The sequence below is a fragment of the Panthera leo genome, chromosome A1 (assembly GCF_018350215.1).
Source record: "Panthera leo isolate Ple1 chromosome A1, P.leo_Ple1_pat1.1, whole genome shotgun sequence".
Classification (NCBI taxonomy): Eukaryota; Metazoa; Chordata; class Mammalia; order Carnivora; family Felidae; genus Panthera; species Panthera leo.
The window spans coordinates 185020269-185046410 of record NC_056679.1 but is presented as its reverse complement, the minus strand read 5'-3'; the positions used below and the strand labels follow the sequence as shown (position 1 = coordinate 185046410).

Here is a 26142-nt window from a genome sequence, read left to right as displayed (position 1 = left end):
AATGATCCTTCAGGTTTAAGAAGCACTGTCCTGTGTTACATGTATATTTTGTCATGTGTTCAGCAATGCTGCCCTCAGGGAACATATATTTTCCATGTGGGAGAAGGTAGACAACAAACAAATTAACAAATAAATAGCAATAGGGCAGGTGATAGAAATTTAGGGCAGGTAGTGTTATTTTTATATCCAGTAAGGAGGAAAGTCCCACTAATAAGGTGGCATTTGAGCAGGATCTGAAGAAAGGAAGCATGTGACTCATGGGATATTTGGGGAAAGAGTGTCCCAAGAAGAGGGATCAGGGAAGGCTCTGGAGCAGAAGCTTAAATGGAATGTTTAAGGAACAGCAAGGACACTAGACTGGGAAGTTGAGCCAAAGGAAGAGAAAATGAGGAAATGAAGTTAGAAAAGTAGTGGAGGGGCTGATCTTAAAAGCTTGTTAGGCCATGGAAAAGTCTATGGTATTTATTCTGACTGAAATGGGATGCCAATTGGTGATAGTGAAGAGAAGAGCATGATCTAACTCAAGCTGTAAAAAGATACTCTGCTTATTGTGTTGAGTGTAGACCACAGGAGGAGCTAGTGTGGAAGCAGGGGGACCAGCTAGATGACCAAAGTAGTAACATGGACAAAATATTTGGCAGGTTGAACAGAGGTGATCATAATGAAAGACATGACAAATGGATCAATTCTGTATGTATTTTGACTGTAGAGCCAACAGGATTTCCTGAAAAATTAGAAGTGGGGTTTGGGAAAAAATAGAGTGAAGGACAACTCCATGATCTTTGATTTTGTTCTTTAGTTTTACTTATTTTTTCCTTTTTTTTTTTTAACTTTTGCCTGAGCAACTGGAAGTAAGGAGTTTCCCTTTAGTAAAACAGCAATGTTGGGGAGCAAAGGGCAGAAATTGGAGCACAGTTGGAGACATACAATATTAACTTTAGGAGGTTTGCAATACAATGAAATAAATGCAAATGACAAGTAGGCATTTGAATCTGTAAGTTTGGAGTTCAGGGAAGAAGGTCAAGTTTGGAGACAGAAATTTTGGAGTTGTTAATATTTAGAAGGTATTAAAGCCATGAGATCTGATGAAATCACAAAGTGAGGGACTGTTGGGTAAAGAAAAGGCATTGTCTAAGGATATAGCCTCAAGACACCCAAAGATGAGAAGAACTATTTAGGGAGATGAGAAGAAACTGTTAAAGATAGAAAAAGTACCCAGTGAGGTAAAAGAAGAATCAAGGAAGAATGGTGTTCCCAAAGCTACACTGAAAATTAGGGAATAAGCACCTGTGTCAGATAAGTAAGTTAAGGGAGTTAACTTAGTTAAGTAAGATAAGAACCAGGGATTGGTCATTTGATGAGCAAAAGGAAAGTCACTGATGACTTTGACAAGAAAACTTTGACGGCATGAGGAGAGAATTGCCAAGAAATAAGGGAAGAGAGAAACTGGCCACAGGTGATAATTGATTGTTTTTCTGGAAGTTTTGTTATGGAGAAGCTAAGGAAGGGGATGGGAGCTAGAGAGGGAAGTAAATGCAAGAGATTCTTTTTTAGTGGATGATATTCTATGTCATTATACTGATGAAAAATCAGAGCGGGGACAATTGATTATAGAGGAAAAGAGAAATTGCCATAATTCTTTAAAAAGCACAGGAAAATGGGGACCAGGGAAGTGTTGGTCATAAGTAGGAAAACAGTTTTTCCATAGTAACAGAAAGGAAGGCAGTATAAGTGGATACCAGCACATATGGGCTGATACCTGTAGTATGATTGAATGGTACCCATAACAGACCTCAAAAATCCTACAAATCCACTTTTCATTTGGCAATAAGGAAATATATGTCATTTTTCTATTTTCTACCAATAGCCACTCTTAGAGAATTTTAACTGATCTCACATTCTGAATGAATGTAGTTTTCTAGAGGTATTCTAACTCAATTAGCCAGAAAGAAACTACCCCCCCCAAAGCAATATTCAGATATGTAGTCAATCAAAACTATCTTGCCTCCAAATGTTTCCCAATAATTAATGAAGAAAGGAGCAAAGTTTAAAAGCTTTCTTCCACTTGAGTATACTACTCTTAGTATTTTTCATGTTACCCATATGGCTGATAATAACATAACTCATTAATGTATCATATCCTTCTGACAATACTTGGTCCTAGTCATAGGATGAGGCAATCAATTGTGGGCTGACTTAATCAATGATGACATATTTCTTTCAACTTTCTCGTAGAATTTGACTGATGAGTCCCTGGGTCATGGCAAATTTGGTATTGAAATGATATTTTAAAAGCCTATAGAAACAGATAATACACTGAAATGGTTCATATCTGGATGAGATCCAAACGGTGATTAGCTTTGCCTGCTACCCCACTTCAGGCCAAAGTCCCTGCAATGCTGAAGCATCGATGTTGACCTCAATGGGCCGTGTACCTGGGGCAGCGAAAGAACTGAGAAAAAGAGACGACAGTATAGGGAGCCACAGGGGACCCCGAGCCAACAGCCGGAGGTACCAAGGTTTATTGTACATCTTCTTATACACGTTTTCAGGAAAAACAGATCAGAAATGATTAACAACAGAAGTTTAGCAAAGCATGTCAACAATGTACATCTGATTCAGCTATCGTATGTATCTTGCGAACGAGAGCAATCTTGCAGATATATATGTTCTGATAAGAATTTTTACAATAGAAGCAAAGACAAAGAAGGGAGTGAATGCACTGTACTATATACAGCTGGCTTCCTTTAAGGAAAACACCCCTATCTGTGTACTAAAAAACAGACATTTCCCAAGGGCAATTCACTCAGGTCCTTTCAGGTTATTTTTAACCTTACGATCTCGAGTTTTCTCAGAGATCTTGGAGCCTGAATGAATATGTGCTATGGTCATTGTGGTGTTCTGTTTCCCACACATCAGTTCTTGGATCAGGGTCAGACTTGATCAACGTCCAGAATAAATCAATGATATGGGAAAAGTTGAACAAGATTGCCCGTTAAGCCCTTGAGAACAATTGAGGCTTACATTTCTCATTCTGATGAGCTAACAAAAAAGTAGAATAAAGAAACTACATAGTCTTAAACTTTAAGCTGATTTTTCCATAGACTGCAGCATATTTTCAATATTTGATAGCTTAAGAATAGCACCTCTAAACACAAAAACATCTTTTCTCTATTTGAGAATATCTGATATTTACATATAGAACCAAACACTCTTCACATTTGATCCAAAATTATGGCTGAGCTACAATTACTTTATTTCCACTAGTTGTTGGGAGTCAGTCACTCTTCTGCTTCTGATGTGTTATATTGCTTCTGCCTCTTTCCTAATTAGCAGACCCAGAGTCACCCTAAAATCAGACCAGTTTTTCTTTTTTTTTTGGCAGTACAAAATTAAGTTGTTTAATTTCCAAATATTAAAAGGTCTTATTAATTGAATCTAAACTTTACCCATCATATAGCTATCTATCCTGCACCATGGCTAACTGCTAATATAAAATACTTAGCTCTAGAAAGAAGAAATGTCATTATGTAATATACAATATTGTCACCTTTTTTACATTACTTGATGAGTCATTAATAAATACACAAATCTGCACAAAGTATATGTCATTGGAAAAGCACAGGAAATATTTGCAAGAAATGAAAGCACCTGACAATCAGCAGAGATGGTGTCTTAAAGGACAAGTTGAGCTATTCAAGTAATCCCACATGTATGAATCATTAATATATCTTCAATTATTTAGGACACAATTTTTATTTTTTAATGAATGCATCATGAGAAGATTTATAATAATCTTTTCAGTGGCTACAGTAAGTAACATTTCCATTTACCTAAATAAGAATGTCTTGTTTTATACAAGTGCCCACAACCACATTCTGATACTAAAAACCAATCGTGACACTATCCAATTGTCCATAGATATCAGAAAAGAACACTTTAGCATTTTTTAATACCTATGTTATAAGGAACTGCAGCAGAAAGATAATTATGCCCACTATAATTACCTGACATGTAATTCCACATGTAAAATATAGTAACATAAACACATAAGTGTTTCTAATCATAGTTATCTACCTATGGGACCAAATCTAGCTTTTCTCACTTTTTTCCTAACTAGAAACTTCATGGGTGAGTCAGAGCTAGAACTCAAAAGAAAGCAAGGAGGGAAATGAGTCAGGAAGTCTTTGAAAAAAGGCTAAAAAAAATACCTAATTTTCTTATTCATATTAATAGAAAACAGTTCTGTCCCCATAATGTCATCTGATACTATACATGCAAAGTTAATAGCATAAGTAAAAAGCCTTTCACAAATTCTACAAACAATTCTTTTGAGTCCAGACCCTCTTTCTTCACTCCTCCTGTCCTGTTTCTGACTGGGGAGTGGGAGGAAGGCACAGAATTCTCAGCATTGATCACACATCAGAACAAGGCCTGCTTATCTGGAATCAGCCTTTCCCATTAGGAGGAGCTCAGTCCCACAACCCTTGAGAACCACATGGCTTAGATTTCATTACCTATGAATCATGTTCCTATCAAGGGAACATTCAGAAAGCAGGATAAACTGAAAGGCTTCTGCATGTCCATTTGTGGTGTGAATGTTTACAGAGGCTTGTAACATCCATTGCAATAAGACCTGGTGATTGCCCACACAAGGCAGAAGCAAGATCCTGCTTAGCATCTACCAAAATGTGAACACTATTCCTTTTCCTCTTGCCTTCTACTCTATGCTCCAATAAGTTTATAGCCTGTAGATACTCAATAGATGACAAATTCAATAATTCTGTAGCCCCAAGCACACCAAGAATTATTTTTCATTAATAGGTATAATTGTATTGTCCCATTAATCAGTAATGCATTAAAAACTGGTTCTTATAAATTGTAATGGCAACACAGTTTAGTTGGAAAAAGATGGCATTTACGTTCAACAATCTATAGCCTACCCCAAGCTACCAAACATTTATAACTGCCATCCTGTCATAGTTCTGGTTCCCTTGCTATGGTATGGGGATGGAACCTGATTGCAAACAAGTGCTATGGGATTTTGATAGAGAGAAGGCTGGATACATGTTTACAGCAGCCGGGCAAGGGCAGCATGCACTTTCCAGTTTATCACTTTGACATTCCTCCCTGTAAAGCCACAGGGAATAAGGCAGTGACATTTGTGAGATAACAAGTTCACTGGAGATTGTCTTTGGGATTGAGTCAGGTCTCAAAGCAGAATTTAAACAAGTGTGTACCCCAGCAGTCCCAGTCTGGTTATAGTCTTACCTGCACTTGTTTCAAACACAGCAGGCATGCACCTATCACCTCTCCATCCCACTCCCGGTGGCTACAATGGATACCAGAGTTCACTTCTAATTGGCTTATTCACTCTGAAAACATACACACACACACACACACACACACACACAGTCTACTTTTAATGATGTCTGAGTTTCTTGCGGGTTTCTTCTCCTTGCTCATTGAGGCAAAGATCAGTGATTGAAAAAGAAAAAAAAAATGTCTGTTGAGTACAAGGTTCAGTCCAGTTCCTTCTCTAAAAACATTATGCTGTAGCAAGTCCTAATTAACCTTCATTTAAACTATTCATTAGATTAACAGATCTGTGCCATTCCTTCTGATAAGCTCACCAAATTAATATCCATAGCATGACAAACTTACAGGCATCTTCCTAGCCTTCTACCCAATTATGGGCCCACTAGTCAGGCTGTACTTTTATGAAGAGTCAATTGTGTTTGTTCCTACTTTGTTTATACCAGGTGAAGTTATCAAGGCAATTAAAATATTTAATGAACTATTGTGTTAGCCACTGAAATATGAGTTCAAAAAACAATGGAAGGTGTTTTACTATGAAAACCAAGGTGAATGTTGTGAAAAGATGTTCTAAATAGGACCACTATCAAAAATTGCTACGGAAATTCATGTGAATAAAATGGGGGAATCCAAAAAATTTAGATGGAATCTGGAAATAGGCAGCCTCATACATATTTTTAAATCTGACCCTTTCTAAAGAAATGGAACCTGGAAATAGGATATGAGAGACATAGACTCATGGATTCAGTTTTGTCAAGAAAAAAGATACAGAACTCCAAGTGGTGGAGATCTGCTCAAAAAAAGGCCTCAGATTATGTTAATGAAGTTGGCAAATGAATATATATTTAAATTTTTTACATTAAAATAAAACATTTAAGTGTGTATGTTTTATTTTTTATGATTCCCCCTCAAAATGACTTTTTCAATTAACCTACCACCCATTGTTCCCAATTGCTTCATGTAAGAAGTCTGTTTCTGTTTTTCTAATCTAACCACATTTCACTTTCTCCTGTTACTGTGCTTCCCCAAAGGCAAATGCCTCAGAATAGTATTTATTAAGAAATCTTCCTATAGCATGATGGAAAGTGCTGGCAAGTAAAAAGATAGCAAGTCTTTGCATTTGAACAGGGAGTAGTGATAAGGAATCCTATCAACCTGCATGAATTAAGATTTCATTTTGGCTTCAATTTACTTCTAACCCTGTTATCAACCCATGACATTTTGCACTACTAGGGGGAGAGGGTGGCTAAGTCATTGGTGCAGATGTAATTTATGGCAATTTAAACTGAGTCAAGAAGTTAATTACTTTGAAATAATGCATGCATCTCACACTGAGTTTAACCAGGGTTTATTAAAAGATGGGTTACTTATGCCTTTTTGCCCTCCACATATCCTCCTTTAAAAACAAGTTTACCAGGAATTAAGCAAGAACTCCCATAGTGTTAATATCTTCTGAATTGTGAGCTTTTTATAACATGACTTGTCAGAATGCAAATGGTTAAAAACAACTCCACAGCTCACCTTCATCACCCTTCAGGTACATTATCAGCAAAAGGCACATTTCTCTTCACTCTAGAATTGTAGAAAATGACACTGTTGTGAAGCCTCTGGGATTCCTCACAAAACATGAATATTCAGCACCAAGAACAGAAGCTTCAGCACATCAAATTAAATGCAACCTTAAGAAGAGCTTATCATTCTTAAGTCCTTTGCATCTCTCCCCCCCAGACTTCCCTTCCCAATTGTGGAAGATGAGTGGGCATCTCTACCCAGTCATCATGAATTTTACATACCTGAGTCTTCACTCAGGCAAATAGTTGCCTTCACTGGGACTCCAGGTTGAGGAGCTTGGGTTGCTCACCTGGAACAGCCATGTAACCACCAAATAGTCAGCATTACATGGGATGAAGTTATCACTGACAAGCTTCACAATGCTGTTCAAGTCCTATAAAAGTACATACGTGTTAGGAATTCTCAATTAGGACTGTTTGTTTGCAAGTAGCAGAAATCTAACTGAAGCTGGTTTATGCAACAGCAGGAATATATTGTTATGCTTAATCTGGAAGTTACAGAGGGGTGGACTGGTCTCAGGCACAGAAGGTTGAAGGGGTTCAAACAGTGTTATCATGTCTCTCACTCTTTCCCTAATCGCTGCTCTCCCAGATAACCCTCACTGTATAAAGGCAGAGATAATGTATATGGTCCTCAGAGCCTACAAATTCAGCAAAAAGAGTACCCCGAATGTCTATGTCAGCCTTTCGATTGTGCAATCCCTATTTGGATTATATGCCCAAGCTTTTGTCAGGGAAATCAGGGCCAAATAATTAAGAACACTTTCAGAATTGCATGCCATGGCAAAAAAAGACAGTTCCAAAAACAAAATAAAAACTAGATACAGAACAGACAAAAAATAAATAAAATAAAATAACCAACATCCACAAATATGCCTTAAAGGAGCCCAAAGGAGTGGTAGGCAGGGAAGATATATGTCAGGTAATGAAAAAGATGCAAGTTTTAGAGTCAGAGTTCTGTCTTTGAAAACCATTCATACCACCTACTAGCAGTAGGTCCCTACATTACTCATCTCTCTAAGCCAGTCTTCCCACCTGCAAAGCAAGTCCTAGTTTGCAGGATTATTTCAAGAATTAGATCCCTCTTTGTAAAGTATTTAGCATAGGGCCATTTAGATAGTAGACATTCAGTAAAAGACATTTTTTATTATTTGGGGGAGGCAAAGGAGCCAAGATTAATTCTAATCTCAACCAAAAGGAAATAGTTGAAAAGAAATAATAAAAATAAAGTGCACTTTCTCTAACAGGGAGTAAATAAATGGCCATATTTGCTTTGAAATATTTCAAATAAAAATTAACATAAACTTGTAAAATAACAACTATTTAATATAAGTATCAATGTATTGTTATATGGTGAAGTAATATAGTGACTCATTTACAAGCCAAGCATGTGCTCAGAGTGTGTAGATGCAATAAATACATGGCAAATTGTTTCAGTCTCCAAATTCACATGGATATTTAATACACACTGAATAATTAGCACAACTCAAAATGGTCTAAATGTGTTTCTAAAAACAGAAGAAGGAGAAGGCAGCAGCAAAGGCTTATGGATGAGCAGGGAGTGGAAGGCTATTTAGAGTTAGAAATCACATTTCTGGCTCTCACACTAACCTCCTCTGTGACCTTGCCTGCCAGTCTATTAACTTTTCAATGCTTTCCTCGTCTATGAAAGAGGGAGCTGCTGGGCCCAAATCACCTCCAGAAGACAGTTTGTGTTTGAGAACATGTCATGAAAAGGAAGAAGGTTTATTTCAATCTTTAAATTTTATCTCACCCTCCCAGGACAAATTTATTAAATGAGCAATTAATTAACACATACCTATTTTTCTTATTTGTTGCACATATATGTTAACTGGGTTTTAATGTGTAAGACCAAATCTATTAAATAGGCATATTTCAGAGTTAAGATGGGAATTCAAATCCACAGAATCATAGCGCTATGGAGCCAGAGGTAATCTTAGAACTGAACTAGCCTAACTTCTTAATTTCACAGATGAAGAGAATCAGAACCAAATTTATATTTTCTGGGCCTGAACTTCTATTCTACCATTCCACTTAACTTAGAGATTTTTAAAGGTTTAAAAGTTACTGTTTAAGGCAGTAGTATGTCTCTCAACTACAAAGGGAGAAAACTATAAATAAGAAAAAAAAAAGAAAAATGTAAGAGGCAAGACTGAACACAAATGATCTAAACGGGGTCCTGAAACTGGTTGAAAAAATGTCCTTGAGAAGGGAGACTTTGCAAAGCCATTAACCACAGGGATGAATGGAAGAGCAGAAAGGGAAAGAGAGTCTCAGAGAATTGTCACTTAATAATCTCCATGTGCCACAAAAGCAGCACATTGCTATCTATGAAGTGAAGAATCAGGGAGGTGCAAGTCAGAAAGAGAACTAAATAAATACTAGAATTTAATGAAAACATTCACTTTATTAACCAGTGTAAGGTTACTCAATTAGCAGTTGATAAGGAAAATGTTAAATAAATAAAATGTCATCATACCCTGCAACTGTTTTGAGTAATTACAAGAAAATTCTAAACAAAGAGATGATTATTAGTAGGCAATAAGTGCCAAGTGCCCAGATAAATCACCAAACCAGTTGTATTTAATTACACAAATTTTCAAAAAATAGAAATAAACAGCCTCTGCAACCTTATCTTTATGGCCCTGAGAACAACTGCTAAGTGTCTTGAACAAGATGTTTGGAATGCTAGAGTAAGGTGCTCAGCAGATCTTCTCATAAAGCAATGATAAAACTGAATGAAATTATCAAAAGCTAACATCTCAGAATTTTGAAATGGGCCAAAGGTACAATTTCATTGTAAATGGACCAAAGGCATACAACAAACAGTGAAATGTCTATTCAAGAAAAAAAAAAAAAAATCCTGAGTTTTTGGTAATAATAGGGGGAGTCTGTGGTGTTTTGGCCTGGAGCTATTACCAACCCCCAACCAGCACCATCAGTTTCCAGCTCTACTGAGGTGGGGTGAGCTGTGAAAAACAGCAATTTTATTACGTGAGAGGAATGTCTTGACTTGGAGGAAAGGTCAGAAAAAGCCCATGCTCCTGGGCACTGTCAGAAAGAGTAGCCATCTTGATGTTAAAAGAATGGAGAAGACCAAGGTCGTAAATGGCCTAAGGTGATGATAGTTGGATCTAGTAACAAACTGGCAGACTAGCTAGAAATTTAACAAGGAGATCCAGAGAATGAGATATACATATTAGGCCTTGAAGAGGTTACATATCCCCCGTAGTCTGAGAAGCTGCACATTAGTACATGGTGAGACTAGGTAGTAATTCACACACCCCTGGCTGATCATGAGGCCATATACACAGGTAGAGATGAAACAAGAGGGCAAAGTAGCAAGTCAGGAAAGACTTGTAAATTGATGGAACATTGAATGAATTCTCCAAACCACACATATATCCTTTGACAAAGAGTGGAAATGTTACTGGTTTGTGATGTTTGAACATGAAGTAAATCAAAATATGTCACACCAAAATATGCTACTTTAACACAAGGATTATTTTGAGCTGAAGGCATTTGAGAAGCAGATATAAGAAAAGCTCCCTGCCTTCTCCTTATTTGGCTAAAAGCAGGACATAAAGTTTTGAAGGTGTCTCTCCTGTCCTTTCCATCAAGAAGGACAAAAGTTAATCACTGGACACAACTCTAGATCTTATCAGCCTGGTAGCCTTTATCTACCAGTAGTTTTTCATGTATTTTACCTTCCAATGGTTTGCTGCTCTCAGAGGCCTAAAATGGCTTTCCTTTGTCCTGTCATTTCTTTACGAAGAATATATTGTTCTTTGTTGAATATGCTATATAAACCTGAATTCTAAGCCACCTCTTTGAGTTACTCTTCCTTGAGTTCCTCATATACACACATGTTAACAAGCTTCTGCTTGATTTTGTCTTGCTAATTTTTTATTACAGAACCTCAGCCAAGAACCTAAGATGAATGGAGGAAAAATTTTTCTTCCTCCCCTATAAACACAACCTCTGACCAATCATTGGCTGAAAACCAAGCCATGTTGACTCAAGGATGACCTCTAAGAAACCAGATTTTTAAATAAAAGCAAGAATTAAGAAAAAACAACAAAAACACTGAAGAGACATCAGTGGCTACACATCAAAGGAGAGATAGACTTCACAGAATTAGTCCAGGCAACTTACTAAACAAGGAAATAACATAGAGGCAACAAAACCCAGAAAGGAATAAATCAGAATCCAGAATTTTTACAATACATCAAAAATGTCCAGTTTTTAACAACAAAAAAGTTAGATATAAAGAGAAATAGGAGGGGTGCCTGGGCGGTTCAGTGGGCTAAGCGTCCGACTCTTGATTTTAGCTCATGATCTCACAGTTGCACGTCAGACTTCATGCTGAGTGTGGGTCCTGCTTAGGATTCTCTCTTTCCCTCTCTGCCCCTCCCCTTATCTCTCTCTCTCTCTCTCTCTCATAAATAAATAAACATTAAAAAAAAGAAAAAAAAAGGAAAGTTTTATTCCTACTGGAGGAAGAAAAAAATCAGACAATTGGAACTGTTTCTGAGGGTTTCCAGATAGTGGCTTTGGCAGAGAAAGACTACCAAACTGCTATTATAAATATGTTCAAAATACTAAAAGAACCATGCTTAAAGAATTAACAATTAAGAATTAAGAACCTTGGGGCGCCTGGGTGGCTCAGTCGGTTGAGCGTCCGACTTCAGCTCAGGTCACGATCTCACAGTCCGTGGGTTCGAGCCCCGCGTCGGGCTCTGGGCTGATGGCTCGGAGCCTGGAGCTTGCTTCCAATTCTGTGTCTCCCTCTGTCTCTGCCCCTCCCCCGTTCATGCTGTGTCTCTCTCTGTCTCAAAAATAAATAAACGTTAAAAAAAAATTAAAAAAAAATTATTAAAAAAAAAAAAAAAGAAGAACCTCAAAACAGTTCTTTTCTAGCAAAAGAACCACCTTGCTTTAAATGCACCATACCATAATGGACAACCAGTGAGCAGAATGAGCAGAGTCTGAGTGGACAGAATGTCCAGAAGATGGAAATTGGCTTGAAAATGGAGAAAGTGCTTGGGAATATCTTTTAGCTTCTCTCGTTTTTTTAATGTTTATTTATTTTTGAGAGAGAGACAGAATGTGAGCAAGAGAGGGGCAGAGAGAGAGGGAGACACAGAATCCAAAACAAGCTCCAGGCTCTAAGCCATCAGCACAGAGCCCGACATGGGGCTCGAACCCACAGACCATGAAATCATGACCTGAACTGAAGTCAGCCGCTTTATCAACTGAACCATCCAGGCGCCACTTTTTTAGCTTTTCAAGTGAGTTACAGTCAAATAATTCAACAGTTAAAACAACTAAAGAGTCACTATTCATACATCCCCTACTAGAAAAATATGCAATTTCGCAAGGCCTGGATTTTTTTTCTTCAAGTTTTTATTTAAATTCCAGTTAGTTAACACACAGTGTAATATTAGTTTCAGGTGTAGAATTTAGTGATTCATCACTTACATACAACACCCAGTGTTCATCACAAGTGCCCTCCTTAATCCCCATCATCTATTTAGCCCATCCCCCTGATCACCGCTCCTCCAATAGCCTGCAGTTTGTTCTCTATAGTTAAGAGTCTGTTTCCTGGTTTGCCTCTTTTTTGCTCCCACTATGTTCATCTGTTTTGTTTCTTAAATTCCACATATGAGTGAAATCATATGGTATTTGTCTTTCTCTGACTGACTTATTTCACTTAGCAAAATATTCTCTAGCTCCATCCAGATCATTGCAAGTGGCAAGATGTCATTCTTCTTTTTTATAATGTCTTGATTTTTAAAATAATGATTCAAATGTTAACAGAAATACCACAGAATGTAAACTTTGTTGAGAACATTAGAAGAGATTTCATTCTTCAAGAAAATTTCACTGGTAATTAGGTAAATGTAAATAAAATAACAAGGGGATAACATTTTGCACACCGTAGCTGGTAAATATATATATATATATAAACATAAATAATATCCATTGCTGCCAATGCATGAAAAGAAATACTCTCACGCTAATAGCATAAATTGGTGCAACCATTTTAGAGGGTAATTTGGCATCTATTTTAGGTGTGCATGTCTTTTCACTCAGTGATTCCACTTCTGTGAATCTATGCTACAGAATCCTGACATATTCAAAGAAACATGTTCAAAATTATTATTGCCTTCTTTTTACAGTTAAAAACAAAAACAAATTTTATCAACAGGGAAAAGCACACATTAATTAAGATTATAGTATGCTAGTGATGCAATACAACCATTTTAAATCATGAAACAACTTCTATATGCTGATTTGCAAAGTGGTTCCAGGTATACTAACTGAAAAGAAGGGGAAATTCCAGAAAATCTTCATAGTATGATTTTGTTTATGGAAATATTTTTCGTATAGATAGGGTGTATTTGTGCATACATGTGCACACATGTGATTCCAAATGCAAAGAAAAATATATGGAAAGATATGTACCAAACATGATAGGTGTTCTCACTGGGAAAAGGAGGAGATTGGGAGATGATTAAGAGGGAAGTTAATAGTTTTTACACTCTACTTACTAATAAATTTTTAAATAATTCTAAATTATTGAAAATTTCAATTGGGGCATCTGAGCGGCTCAGCTGGTTGGGCCTCCGACCTCAGCTCAGGTCATGATCTCATGGTTGGTGAGTTTGAGCCCTGTGTAGGGCTCTGTGCTGACATCTCAGAGCCTGGAGCCTGCCTCAGATTCTGTGGGTTTCTCTCTCTCTGTCCCTCCCCTGCTCACCCTTGGTCTCTCTCTCTCTCTCTCTCTCTCTCTCAAAAATAAATAAACATTGAAAAATTTTAGGGGCACCTGGGTGGCTCAGTTGGTTGAGTGTCCGACTTCAGCTTGGGTCATGATCTCACGGTTTGTGAGTTCGAGCCCCACGTCAGGCTATGTGCTAACAGCTCAGAGTCTGGAGCCTGCTTCGGATTCTGTGTCTCCTCCTCTTTCTGCCTCTCCCCTGCTCATACTCTGTCTCTCTCTGTCTCTCAATAATAAATAAACGTTAAAAAAAATAAAAAAAAATTTAAAAGAACATTTCAATCACGCATACATTACTTTTTTGAATAAAAGTATTTTGAATCATTATCAATAGCTCTATCTGATATCTATCTTTCTGATTTGGTCCAGATAAAGCCCTAGAAGCTGGATCTAATAACCAAGACTTCTTCCATCAATATAAATTAGGTAGAAAAATTACTGCTAATTTTCCAAAACTAAAGGAAAGAACAATAAATCTGTTGGAAGAAACATAAGGATCAAGCAATGGATAGTCTCAATTTAAATTCAACAAACATTGATCTAGTACTAACAATCTGTCAATCACTGTGAGTTGCTTGGCACTGATAGATTGCTAAAAGAGATATAAGCCCTGGTCTCAAGGAGTTCTCAGTTTAGAAGAAGCACTTGACATATCGATTGCTTCAGTATCCTGAGATAAATACAGTAATTGAAGCATCAAGAGACATAACAACAGGAGCTCCTGGGTAGCTCAGTCGGTTGAGCCACAGACTCTTGATTTCAGCTCAGGTCATGATCTCATGGTTCATGAGTTCAAGCCCTGCATTGGACTCTGCACTGACAGTGCAGAGCCTGCTTGGTATTCTCTCTCTCCTTCTCTTTCCGTTCCTCCCCTGATTGGTTCCTCTCTGTCTCTCTGTCTCTCTCTCTCTCTCTCTCTCTCTCTCAAAATAAATAAATAAACAAACAAAATTAAAAGGAAAAAATAAGAAGCTATAACAACAGTGAAGAGGAGTACCAGAAAGGAAGTCTGCATGATGTCTGCTCCTAGACTCCAAGGTATTAATCTCTAGGAACAGAGACTCATCCATTTGACTACAAATAAGCTCAATTAAAAAAAAATACTGAATAGGCCATGGAGGCCTTAACAACTATTTAATACATTATTTTACTTAAGAAGTCAAAAAGCACTCCCAACAAACAAGAATCCAGGGCCAGATGGCTTTTCAGGGGAATTCTACCAAACATTTAAATAAGAGCAAACACCTATTCTTTTGAAGTTGTTCCAAAAAACAGAAATTGAAATAAAACTTCCAACTCATTCTACAAGGCCAGCATTGATTCCAAAACTGGATAAACACTCCACTAAAAGAGAAAACTATAAACCAATTTCCCTGATGAACATAGATGCAAAAATTCTCAACAAGATACTAGCCAAACTGGATCCAACAATACATTAAAAGAATTATTCACCACGACCAAGTGGGATTTATTCCTGGGATGCAGGGCTGGTTCAATATCTGCAAATCAATCAATGTGATACATCACATTAATAAAATAAAGGATAAGAACCACATGGTCTTCTCAAGAGATGTAGAAAAAGGATCTGACAAAATACAGCATCCTTTCTGGATAAAAACCCTCAAGAAAGTAGGGATAGAAGTAACATGCCTCAAGATCATAAAGGTTATCTACGAAAGATCCACCACTAATATCATCCTGAATGCAAAAAAACTGAGAGTTTTCCCCTTAAGGTCAGGAACATGACAGAGATGCCCACTCTCACCACTGTTATTCAACATAATGTTGGAAGCCCTAGCCTCAGCAATCAGACAACAAAAACAAATCAACGTCATCAAAATCAGCAAGGAGGAAGCAAACTTTCACTCTTTGCAGATAACATGATACCCTATATAGAAAACCCAAAAGACTCCACCGAGAAGATGGTAAAACTGATACATTAATTCAGCAAAGCCATAGGATATAAAATCAATGCACAGAAATCAGTTGCATTCCTATACACCAATAATGAAACAGCAGAAAGAGAAATCAAGGAATTGATCCCATTTACAATTGCACCGAAAACCATAAAATATCTAGGAATAAACCTAAACAAAGAGGTAAAAGATCTATACACTGAAAACTATAGAAAGTTTATGTTACAGAATTGAGGAAGACCCAAAGAAATGGAAAAACATTCCATGCTCATGGATTGGAAGAACAAATATTGTTAAAGTGTTGATACTACCCAAAGCAATCTACATATTCAATGCAATCCCTATCAAAATAACACCAGTATTCTTCACAAGCTAGAATAAACAATACTAAAACTTATATGGAACCAGAAAAGACCCTGAACAGACAAAGCAAGGTTGAAAAAGAAAATCAAAGCTGGAGGCATCACAATTCTGAACTTCACACTGTATTACAAAGCTGTAATCATCAAGACAGTATGGTACTGGCACAAAAACAGAAACATAGATCAATGGAACAGAATAGAGAACCCAGAAATGGACCCACAAATATATGGCCAACTAATCTTCAACAAAGCAGGAAAGAGTACCCAATGGAAAAAAAGACAGTCTCTGCAGCAAATGGTGTTAGGAAAACTGGACAGTGACATGCAGAAGAATGAAACTGGACCACTTTTTCACACCATACACAAAAATAAACTCAGAGAGGATGAATGTAAAGACCTAAATGTAAGACAGGAAGCCATCAAAATCCTAGAGGAGAAAACAGGCAACAAACTCTTTGACCTCAGCCACAGCAACTTCTTATTTGACATGTCTCCAGAGGCAAGGGAAACAAAAGCAAAAATGAGCTGTTGGGACCTCATCAATATAAAAAAGCTTCTGCACAGGAAAGGAAACAATTGGAAAAGCTAAAAGGTAACCAAAAGAATGGGAGAATATATTTGCAAATGACATATCTGATAGAGGGTTAGTATCCAAAATCTATAAAGAATATCCAAAAAACAAATAATCCAGTGAAGAAATGGGCAAAAGACATGAATAGACACTTTTCCAAAGAATACATGAATAGACACTGTTCCATTGATGGCTAACAGACACATGAAAAGATGCTCAACATCACTCATCATCAGGGAAATACAAATCAAAACCACAATGAGATACCACCTCAGAATGGAAATACAAATCAAAACCACAATGAAATACCATCTGTCAGAATGGCTAAAATTAACTCAGGAAATAACAGATGTTGGCAAGGATGCAGAGAAAGGGGAACCCTTTTGCAGTGCTGGTGGGAATGCAAACTGGTGCAGCCACTCTGGAAAACAGTATACAAAAACTTAAAAACAGAGTTAATCTATGAATCAGGAATTGCACTACTGTGCATTTACCCAAAGGACATAAAAATGCTGATTCGAAGAGGCACATTCATCCCTATATTTATAGCAGCTCTATCAACAATAGCCAAATTATGGAAAGAGCCCAAATATCCATCAACTGATGAATGAATAAATAAGATGTGGTACAACACACGCGCGCGCACACACACACATACACACACACACACACACACATACACACATACACACAATGGAATATTACTTGGTGATCAAAAGTAATAAAATCTTGCCATTTGCAATAATATGGATGGAATAGAGTGTATTCTGCTAAGTGAAATAAGTCAGAGAAAGTAAAATACCGTATGATTTCACTCATATGTGGAATTTAAGAAACAAAACAGATGAACATAGGGCAAGGGAAGCAAAAATAAGATAAAAACAGAGAGGAAAACAAACTATAAGAAATTTAAATACAGAGAACAAACTGAGGATTGCTGGAGGGATGTTGGGAGGGGGGATGGGCTAAGTGAGTGATGGGCATTAAGGAGGGCACTTGTTGGGATGAGCACTGGGTGTTACACGTAAGGAATCACTATATTCTATTCCTAAAATCATTATTACACTATATGTTAACTAATTTCGATTTAAATTGTTAAAAAAGAAGTGTAAAAGCAGGGGCACTTGGGTGGCTCAGTTGGTTAAGCACCCTACTTTGGCTCAGGTCATGATCTCTTGGTTCATGGGTTGGAGCCCTGCGTCCAAATCTTCACTAAAGTGCAGAGCCTGCTTGGGATTCTTTCTCTCCCTCTCTCTTTCTGCTCCTCCCCACCTCCTCTCAGAATAAATAAACTTAAAAAAGTAGAAAAGTAAATCTCCATGTCAACATCATGTTATATATTTTAGCTTACTATAAACAAATTAAAGATTTGGCATTACATCATTTATTTATTTATGTATTTATTGCTGAGTAGTTCCCATCAATAAAAGCTATGGGCAATTATTCATTCATTTGTAGTTTAAAAAGCACCTATCTGTATAGCATTTTATTTCATTCTTACAATTTTTCTGTTAGATGGGAGAAATTTTTCCCATTGCATAGATTAGAGAATGGAGGTTTAGTGAGATTATAATAGACTGTCCCTAGACGACATTCTGCATAAAATGCAGCATTTTTCTTCATCTGGAGGAAGACTTTGGATTTGCAGTACAAAATTTAATAATTTGAGAAAATATAACAAAGTGTTCCTGTTTTCTCCATAATTAATGGAAGGACCTTTTTTATACCATGCTGATGTGATTATAGTAATCATCATGGTAACAAGAATAGAATATACTAAAAAAGGGAGAAAATATCAAGCTAATCTTCCTTAGAACTCCTAGCAACTTAGAACTTTGAGCATTTGAAATGCTCAAAGCGGCACCTTATTCTTTTCAGATCTAAGTTCCCTCCATGCAATTGTTTCCTCCATATGAAGAGCTTTCAGTAATTTAATTTTCCATTTCCACATGGTTCAGTAAGTTACTACATCAGCCATGAGACTTCCAGGAAATTTAACACAAAAGAGTTTACTATTTTTTATTTAAAACTTTTTTTAACGTTTATCATTTTTTTGAGAGACAGACAGAGCATGAATGGGGGAGGGGCAGAAAGAGAGACACACACACACAGAATCCAAAGCAGGCTCCAGGCTCTGACTGACAGCACAGAGCCCAACGCAGGGCTTGAACCCACAGACTGTGAGAACATGACCTGAGCTGAAGTCGGATGCCCAACCAACTGAGCAACCCAGGCACCCACAAAAGAGTTTATTGTAAAAAGGAAAAGTATTAGAATCACATAATGTAAGTTCCAAGAATATGTTTTCTTCAGGTATGTCTTGATCCAGGGGCTCAAATAATGATGTAAGGACCCAAACACTTTTCTTCTACTGGTTCTGCTTTCCTCAATGCTGGCTTCAATTTCAGGCAGCAAAATAATTGCCAGTAGTTCCAGACCACAGGCTTCCAGGTTGAAATACAGTAGGAAAAGCACATTTACCTTTTCCTTAGCAGCTCAAATAAGTTTTGTTTTGTTTCATTGGTTCTTATTGAATAACATATTTATATCTGAACTTTGGCCAGAGAAAAGTGATAATTCAAATGGTTAGGTATAAATCTCAAGTAATTTCCTTAAACTGGAAGAGAGTCAATGTCAGGCAAAGCACACAAAATGAGAAGGAAAACAACATGTAGCCTCACAGGAAAATTCATATACAGTTGCCAGAAGAAAGCTTAATGGATTCTGAATGGCAGAAACAGTAGTCATTCATGACAGTTCCATACAGGTCTTATATTAAACCCTAAGCCCAATTTTATATTAAATGAAGACTGAGAGTTGGTTTCATAGCATAAAGCTACATAAGAACAAGGAAAGGTGCTATATAGATCAGGTTCCCCGGGAAGCAGACTCTGAAAGGAAGATTGCATGCAGGAAGTTCATTGGGATATGTACTCATCAACACCCATGTGGGTAAAGGAAGCAGTACTGAGCACTGGAAAAAGTTAAACTGCAAAAAAGCAATAAGTGTGGTCTCATCCAATCCCACATGGAACTCTTAAGCTAGTCTGGTCTTCAGAGTTATACTGAATTGAAAGAAGATTACCAGGACTTTTTCCCCCCCACATTGTCCATAAATTGGATGTAGGCTGTTCCTGAGGAGGGTACATAACCTTGGGGCAAACTGGCCTTCCACTGAGGGCAGTTGCTGGGACTCAGCTGTGCCAGCAGATAACTCTACCAAAAGCCGAAGATGAGGTGTGATACTGAGGTGGGTGATCTAGAGGGCACACCACAAAATTCATGGGTTTACCCCTTGTGCTACCCAGATACATTGGGAGTAAATTAGTTGGCTTCATTTGAAACACTTTCTCCAAGATTCTGGTTGGCCTCTTTTCCTGGAAAGACTTGCAAGTGCAAAGTTAGTGGGATAAACTATAGCCCTTCCACCACTACAGCTGTTCTCAACACCTCAAAAGATATTTATCACCTCCTTCCTCTGCTACCAATCCTAGATTCCTCTCACCCTCAACTGGCACCTCTGCCATTCTAAGCCCCAAGGCTTAAGCCCCTGTTAAGTATACCTTTCTCAGACTGGTTACTGCATTTGTCAATTTGTGTTCAAAATCAGGCAGGATTGTACCAAAAGACACCCAGTGGATCATCTGGGTGTGTTCATTGTATAACAGCAACCCTATCTTCTCTTGATCATAATGATCAATTATCCATGCCAGAATGGTGCCTTCTTTCCCTGTCTTATGGTTTCTTGGCACAAGGATACCAAAGTGACTGGACTCTTAACTATAGATTAGATTTTAATGAGACTCTTGCTGTGTTCCCTAGTAGAAGGATTCTTTCTCTGAGAATCATTATTCTCTACACCCACAGAACCCAGAGTTGTAGGAATTAGAAATACAAATTCCATAAGAGGCTCATTGGGAGTAATAGGAAGCAGGTCAACTCTACTACCATTTATTGCTTCCCAGACCTATATAGTCTACTTACTACGGACACAGCATCATATAATGATTATGATTAAGAGTGTATGTGGTATTCTATGCCCTTAAAAAGCTGTTCATTCATCACTTCATTACTCTGGCAGTCCACATTTTCTCAGTGGTGTGGTAGAGGATAGAGCAATAAGTAATATTGCCATGTGTTCACACGTTATCAAGTGGCCCCTTGGTATGATGCAGTGTTATGTGGAATCCTATATCCATGGATCAAACACTACCAACCTTTTGGATAATAGAGCTAGCTAAATCCTTATGGGCAGGAAAGTCAAAAACATACCCAAAACATATTCTAGTTCCGGTCAACATTAGTTTCTTTTCATTCCAAGGTAGAAGGAATTCAATAAAATCAACTTATAATAATGATTACCAAATGGCTAGTTGGTCTTCTCAAGGAATGGTGCCATTTCAAGGGCTCAGTATTGGCTCTGTTACTGGCAGTTTAGAGATTAAACAGCAACAGAGTGAGACTAAGCTGGGTGAGTTAATGCCCAACACTCGTAGATAGCCTCCATCCTTGCCACCATGGCTACTCCCAGAATTGAGTTGGTAATGACAGAAACTGGTTGACATATCCTGGACAAATCATTATTGTCCACTTAGTTGTTCAGTGTCACTTCTCTATGAATGTTCTCTGGTAAACATTAATATATAATATAAAAGCTTTCAGATAAGATGAAATTAGAAACTAAATTTATACTCCCACCTGAAGCAATTATAAAAAGTGATAAAATATATGAAACCACAGTTTCAACACTCTAGAGAGTAGGCAACAAATGACATTGATCCTATGGGTTAAGGAGATGCAGCTAAGAGTCCATATTTAAAGTATAGAAAGAAAGAAACTGTCAATCAAAATTGTATACCCAGTAACAATATCTTTTAAAGCTGAAGATGAAATAAAGTCTCTTTCAAACATATGAAAACTGAAAGAATTCACAAACAGAAGACCTGCACTATAAAAAAAGTGGAAAAGGGAGTCCTTGAGGCAGTAATAAAATGATACTGAATGGAAACAGGGATCTACACAAAGTAGTTAAGAATAGCAGAAATGGTAACTACATGGGTAAATATTTGTGATTTTTTTTCTTATTATTTAAATATAACTAAAACAAATGATTAAACAAAAAGACTATCAGTGTACTCCAGGATTTGTAACACGTAAAAGTGTGAAATGATAGCATAATGTTGGAAGAAGAAAAATGGAAGGTTACTATCATAAGGTTCTTACATGTTTAACATTATAGATGAAGGGGTATACTACTTGAATGTAGATTGTGATACATTAAACACGTGTACTTTAAACCCTAAATCAACAACTAAAATAACAAAAAATTACAGCCAATAAGCTAATAGAAAAGATAAAATTGGGCAAAAAAATGCCACAATTAATCCAAATGAAGACATAAAAAGAGGAAAAGAAAACGAAAAAACAGATGGGCATATAGAAGATGAATAGCAAGAGGACAGACTTAAACTTAACCATATCAATAATCACATTAAATGTAAATGGTCTAAACATGCAAATAAGGCAGACTGGAGGGGGAAAAAAACCCAAGACCCAACTATTTGCTGCTTATAAGAAGATAAATTGTAAATAGAGACACAAATGGGTTAAAATTAAATGGATGGAAAAAAAGATATATTTTGATAACACTAATCAAAAGAAAGCTGTGTTGAGTATATTAATTTTGGCATCAACTTCAAGTAAACAGACTGTACTAACTTTTGATAGGATATAATGGGTCATTTCTGCAGGCCCAGAGGATTCAGCAAGAAAATAAGTTATTAGTTTCTCAGGTATTTTAACTTAAATATCCCCATCCCAAGATTCAGCATTCCACTTCCTCCCAACCAGGATCTTTAATTTTCATAGCAGAATTGATGGCTTTGGAAATTCAAATTCTCTGCTCTTAGGGAACCTGATTCTGATCCTGATAGCCAGTGTTCCCATTTCCTGGTTTTGAGATATGTGGGTTTCTTTATATCTTACTGTTGAAATCCTTTGACTTGCACACTTAAATAAGTGACAAATAACCCACAGCCTTTCATTATCTTTCTGCATTGCATCCATGGCACTCAAAGATAACCAGTTTCACAGATATTATGATTATTAGTTCCCCTAAACCTTTCATACCTGAGCTATTGACTCTTCTAGTGTATTTCCTTCTACCAACATCTGATCTTGGTTCAACACTATTAGACATTTGAATAATTTTACTGACACATCATGTCACAGGCTATCTACACTCCACCTACTATTAGGATTGGGGTTCTCATTGCCAGCTGACCAGGAAGTAATCAATTCCAAAATCTCATTTTAGAGTCTACTTCTCATTTAGTCTTCTGGTTCTAACTATCTTAGGTCAGTATCACCAGGAAACAGACTCTAAGATAGATTATTTGCATTCAACTAGTTTATTAGAAAACATTTTTAAGATAAAACGTGATGTAGTTCCAAGAGGTCTCAGCTGATCCCATAGAGAACTCTGAAGTTGTATGTCCCAACTTCAAGCAAGCAAGAGGACCAAGCTCTTATGCCCAACATTGACCAATCTTTGCATATGGGCTGTTCCTGAAGATGGGACATAATCTTGAGCAAAAGACTCTCCTTTGCTTAAAGTAAGGTACACACTCAGCTGTGAGCTGTCAGTAAGATAGACTGGGACAAATCAAATATGTGTACTATAAACCTTAACTTCTAAAACAAGAGGTGAGTGAATTGTATGCCTTCTAATGGTAGAAGATGCTGGGAAGAAATAAGTGGGCAGGTGAGGAATATAGGTAGCATAACACAGATCTACCACAAAGCAATATAAAGTGAAAAGAGGAAAAAAAAGTAATTCTGTTCCTATTCTTAGAGATTCATGAGCTACATAACAACAACAACAAAGTACCACTGCTGCCTCACTTTCTTGGGGGATGGGAAGATGATAATGAGCATACACCTCAGTAGAAATTTTTGGCATCTTTTCCCAAAAGAATATGACAGAAGAGATCCCCTATATTAAATAATTGTCAAATGGTTATGCACTTATTATAGATGCATAGTGTTTTGTTTTGTTTTGCTTTGTTTTTACATCAGGTAGATAGATGGACATATCAGTCCATCAGAGAGAAAAGGGAAAAGGTTAAGGAAACAAAGAATCTAGCTGATACTCATTTTCAAATCAAACAAAACCATTTTCCAAATGCTAATTTCTCTCAATTGTCAACATGAGCTCAATGCTTCTATTTCATTCTCACTGGACCCATATGGGAGAATTGGTCTACTCAATCCAATAATAATTCTGTCAAAGTCATTTTTTTAATATGTAGAGAAAACATGTCTGTCTGAATTTTTTCCAAATAATCATTATGTGAAGTAAATAATTCCAGATCACAATTTCTTTCTACCTCCATTTAACTCAAGTACTCTCATAAGGAAGCACTTCTCTGTTAGAGTTAATAGCTCTATCCAAAACATATCCATATCCATATCCGTAACAGATCTATCCAAAAGCAAAGAACTGCTCAAAAACCAAATGTATCAGATAGTTTCATTTACCTGCCTAAAAATAGTTTTATTTTAAATTCTATTTCAAATACAACTCACCAAGAACTAATCCTATACATTCTCCAGACAGTGCCTAACAAAGTCACAATCACAGGTTCTAACTACCCCTCCAGAGTAAGCTTTGACAAAGTACATGCCATGAAATTCATATCATAGAACCACCAAGTTTTTAAAGAGCTTCAGAAATGAAATAACACCTGCTTTTACATTCCAAAAAGATCACTACAGAATCCTGATGTTCAGGTTACTAACACTAGGGTAATGACATAACTGCATGAGTCTACTCAAGATGCCGTAACAAAATACCATAGGCTAAGGATCTTAAGCAAAAAAATTTACCTCTCACAGTTCTGGAGGTGAAAAAGTCCAAGATCAAGGGTATCACCATATTCAGTTCCTTTTAAGGACCTTCTTCCTGGTTTTCAGATACTACTTTCTTGCTTTGTTCCCACATGGCAGAGAGGGAGCTTTGGTCTCTCTTCCTCTTCTTATATGGACACTATTCCCATGACGGTGGCCCCACCTTCATGAACTCATCTAAACCTAACTACCTCCCAAAAGCCCCACCTTCAAATGTCATCACATTGGGGGTTAGAGCTTCAACATATAATTTTGGGGAGGATACATTCAGTCTATTACATTACCACATTCAAGAGATTCAAGATTCAATATTTCAAGGCTCTCTTCAGCACATTAAAGGAATGCCTACATTAGTTGCATTATTATACAAGAATTAAAATTGGTCACAAAAGTATGTTTTAACAACCATTTTTAAACATAATTTTAATGATAAATAACTGGTTAGATAAACACTTTTTGTACTGTAGTCTTGAATTTCATTTTGTACTTTAATTAGCTACTTTATCAGCTAATCTAAACATTTGGCATTATACAGAAAGCTCAAGCATTGAGAGACCATGGTTAATTAAATTGCCTGATTAACTAAATGTTAAGGTAGAGGATCTCTTAATTCAACAATTTCTGAAAACACACACACACACACACACACATACACACACACACACTATATCTATCTATGGCTGTGTAGTTAAATACATATATCTAAGTTAATCTTTCTTGATGCCTCAGAATCTTACAAGGCTTTAAGGAGACTTTGATCAGAAATAATACTATTATACTATAAATGCAGATGGTTCAACATTAGTCTGTCTTATGCATATCATAGTAGATTTGTGTATTTTTCATCTTCTAAACAGGAGATGGAAAATAATTTAGAGTCCTCCATTAAATGGATGCCATACATATTGATAAAGAACATGTATAAGTCCAATCAATCAAGTATTTCAGGGTCAGCAAGAGAAACACCTATATGTTAACCTAGAATAACAAAAGCTTGTCACAAATATTCACAATATCGTAAAGCAGATGAAATTAGTTGTAATAGTATAGCCATTGTGCTTTGGTCCTAGCTACAGAACATCTGGTAGGCTTTAGCAATAATAGTTGTTTGGTCCTGAAAGATGGGACAAATTTTAACTGAAAAACCTAAGTTATATTTCTTTTCCCAGCATTTATACTTCCCAAAAGTGAGGATTTGATTGATGATATTTCAATATTAAAGGTTGTATTAAACCCCCCACCTGTCTACTCACTTTCAATCCAGAGCTACCTGGGAAGTGACAGATTCCTTTCATGTTCATCCCATTTACATTCTTATTCTTAGAGCCTGGCCCAATCATCTCTGTTAATTTAGCAACTGGCTCCATCTCCCTAACAGAGCATTCTGTACATATGGCTGGGATTGAAGTAGAAGAGTAAACAGTTGGTGTGAATTTCTATGAACCAGGGATAGGGATATATGAAGTCTAATCAGTCAGGTTTGAAAGTAATGGAAGTTAATTCACAGGAATCTATTTGACTCAGTTTCCTTTATATGAAGCCCTCAAGAATAACATCTTTCAAAGACCTTTTCCCCTAACTCCACCAAACAAAAAAATATGAAGTCTTTCTCTTTATTAGACCATGAACCCAGCTTTTACACAGCACCCAGATTTCTCCCTACACAGTTAACAACTCTTCCATCCCAATTTCA

The 26142-nt window shown here is 36.9% G+C and overlaps 1 long non-coding RNA gene across 1 annotated transcript in view; it reads right to left on the bottom strand.

Annotated features, from left to right (window-relative positions):
• The window catches only part of LOC122224975, a 113278-nt gene that overhangs the window by 54468 nt on the left and 32668 nt on the right, over window positions 1-26142 (bottom strand). The window contains exons 9-10 of the long non-coding RNA XR_006205045.1: window positions 7110-7261; window positions 6838-6888 (exon numbers count right to left, since the gene is read on the bottom strand). This is a non-coding gene — a long non-coding RNA (uncharacterized LOC122224975). The remainder of the gene's footprint in view (window positions 1-6837; window positions 6889-7109; window positions 7262-26142) is intronic.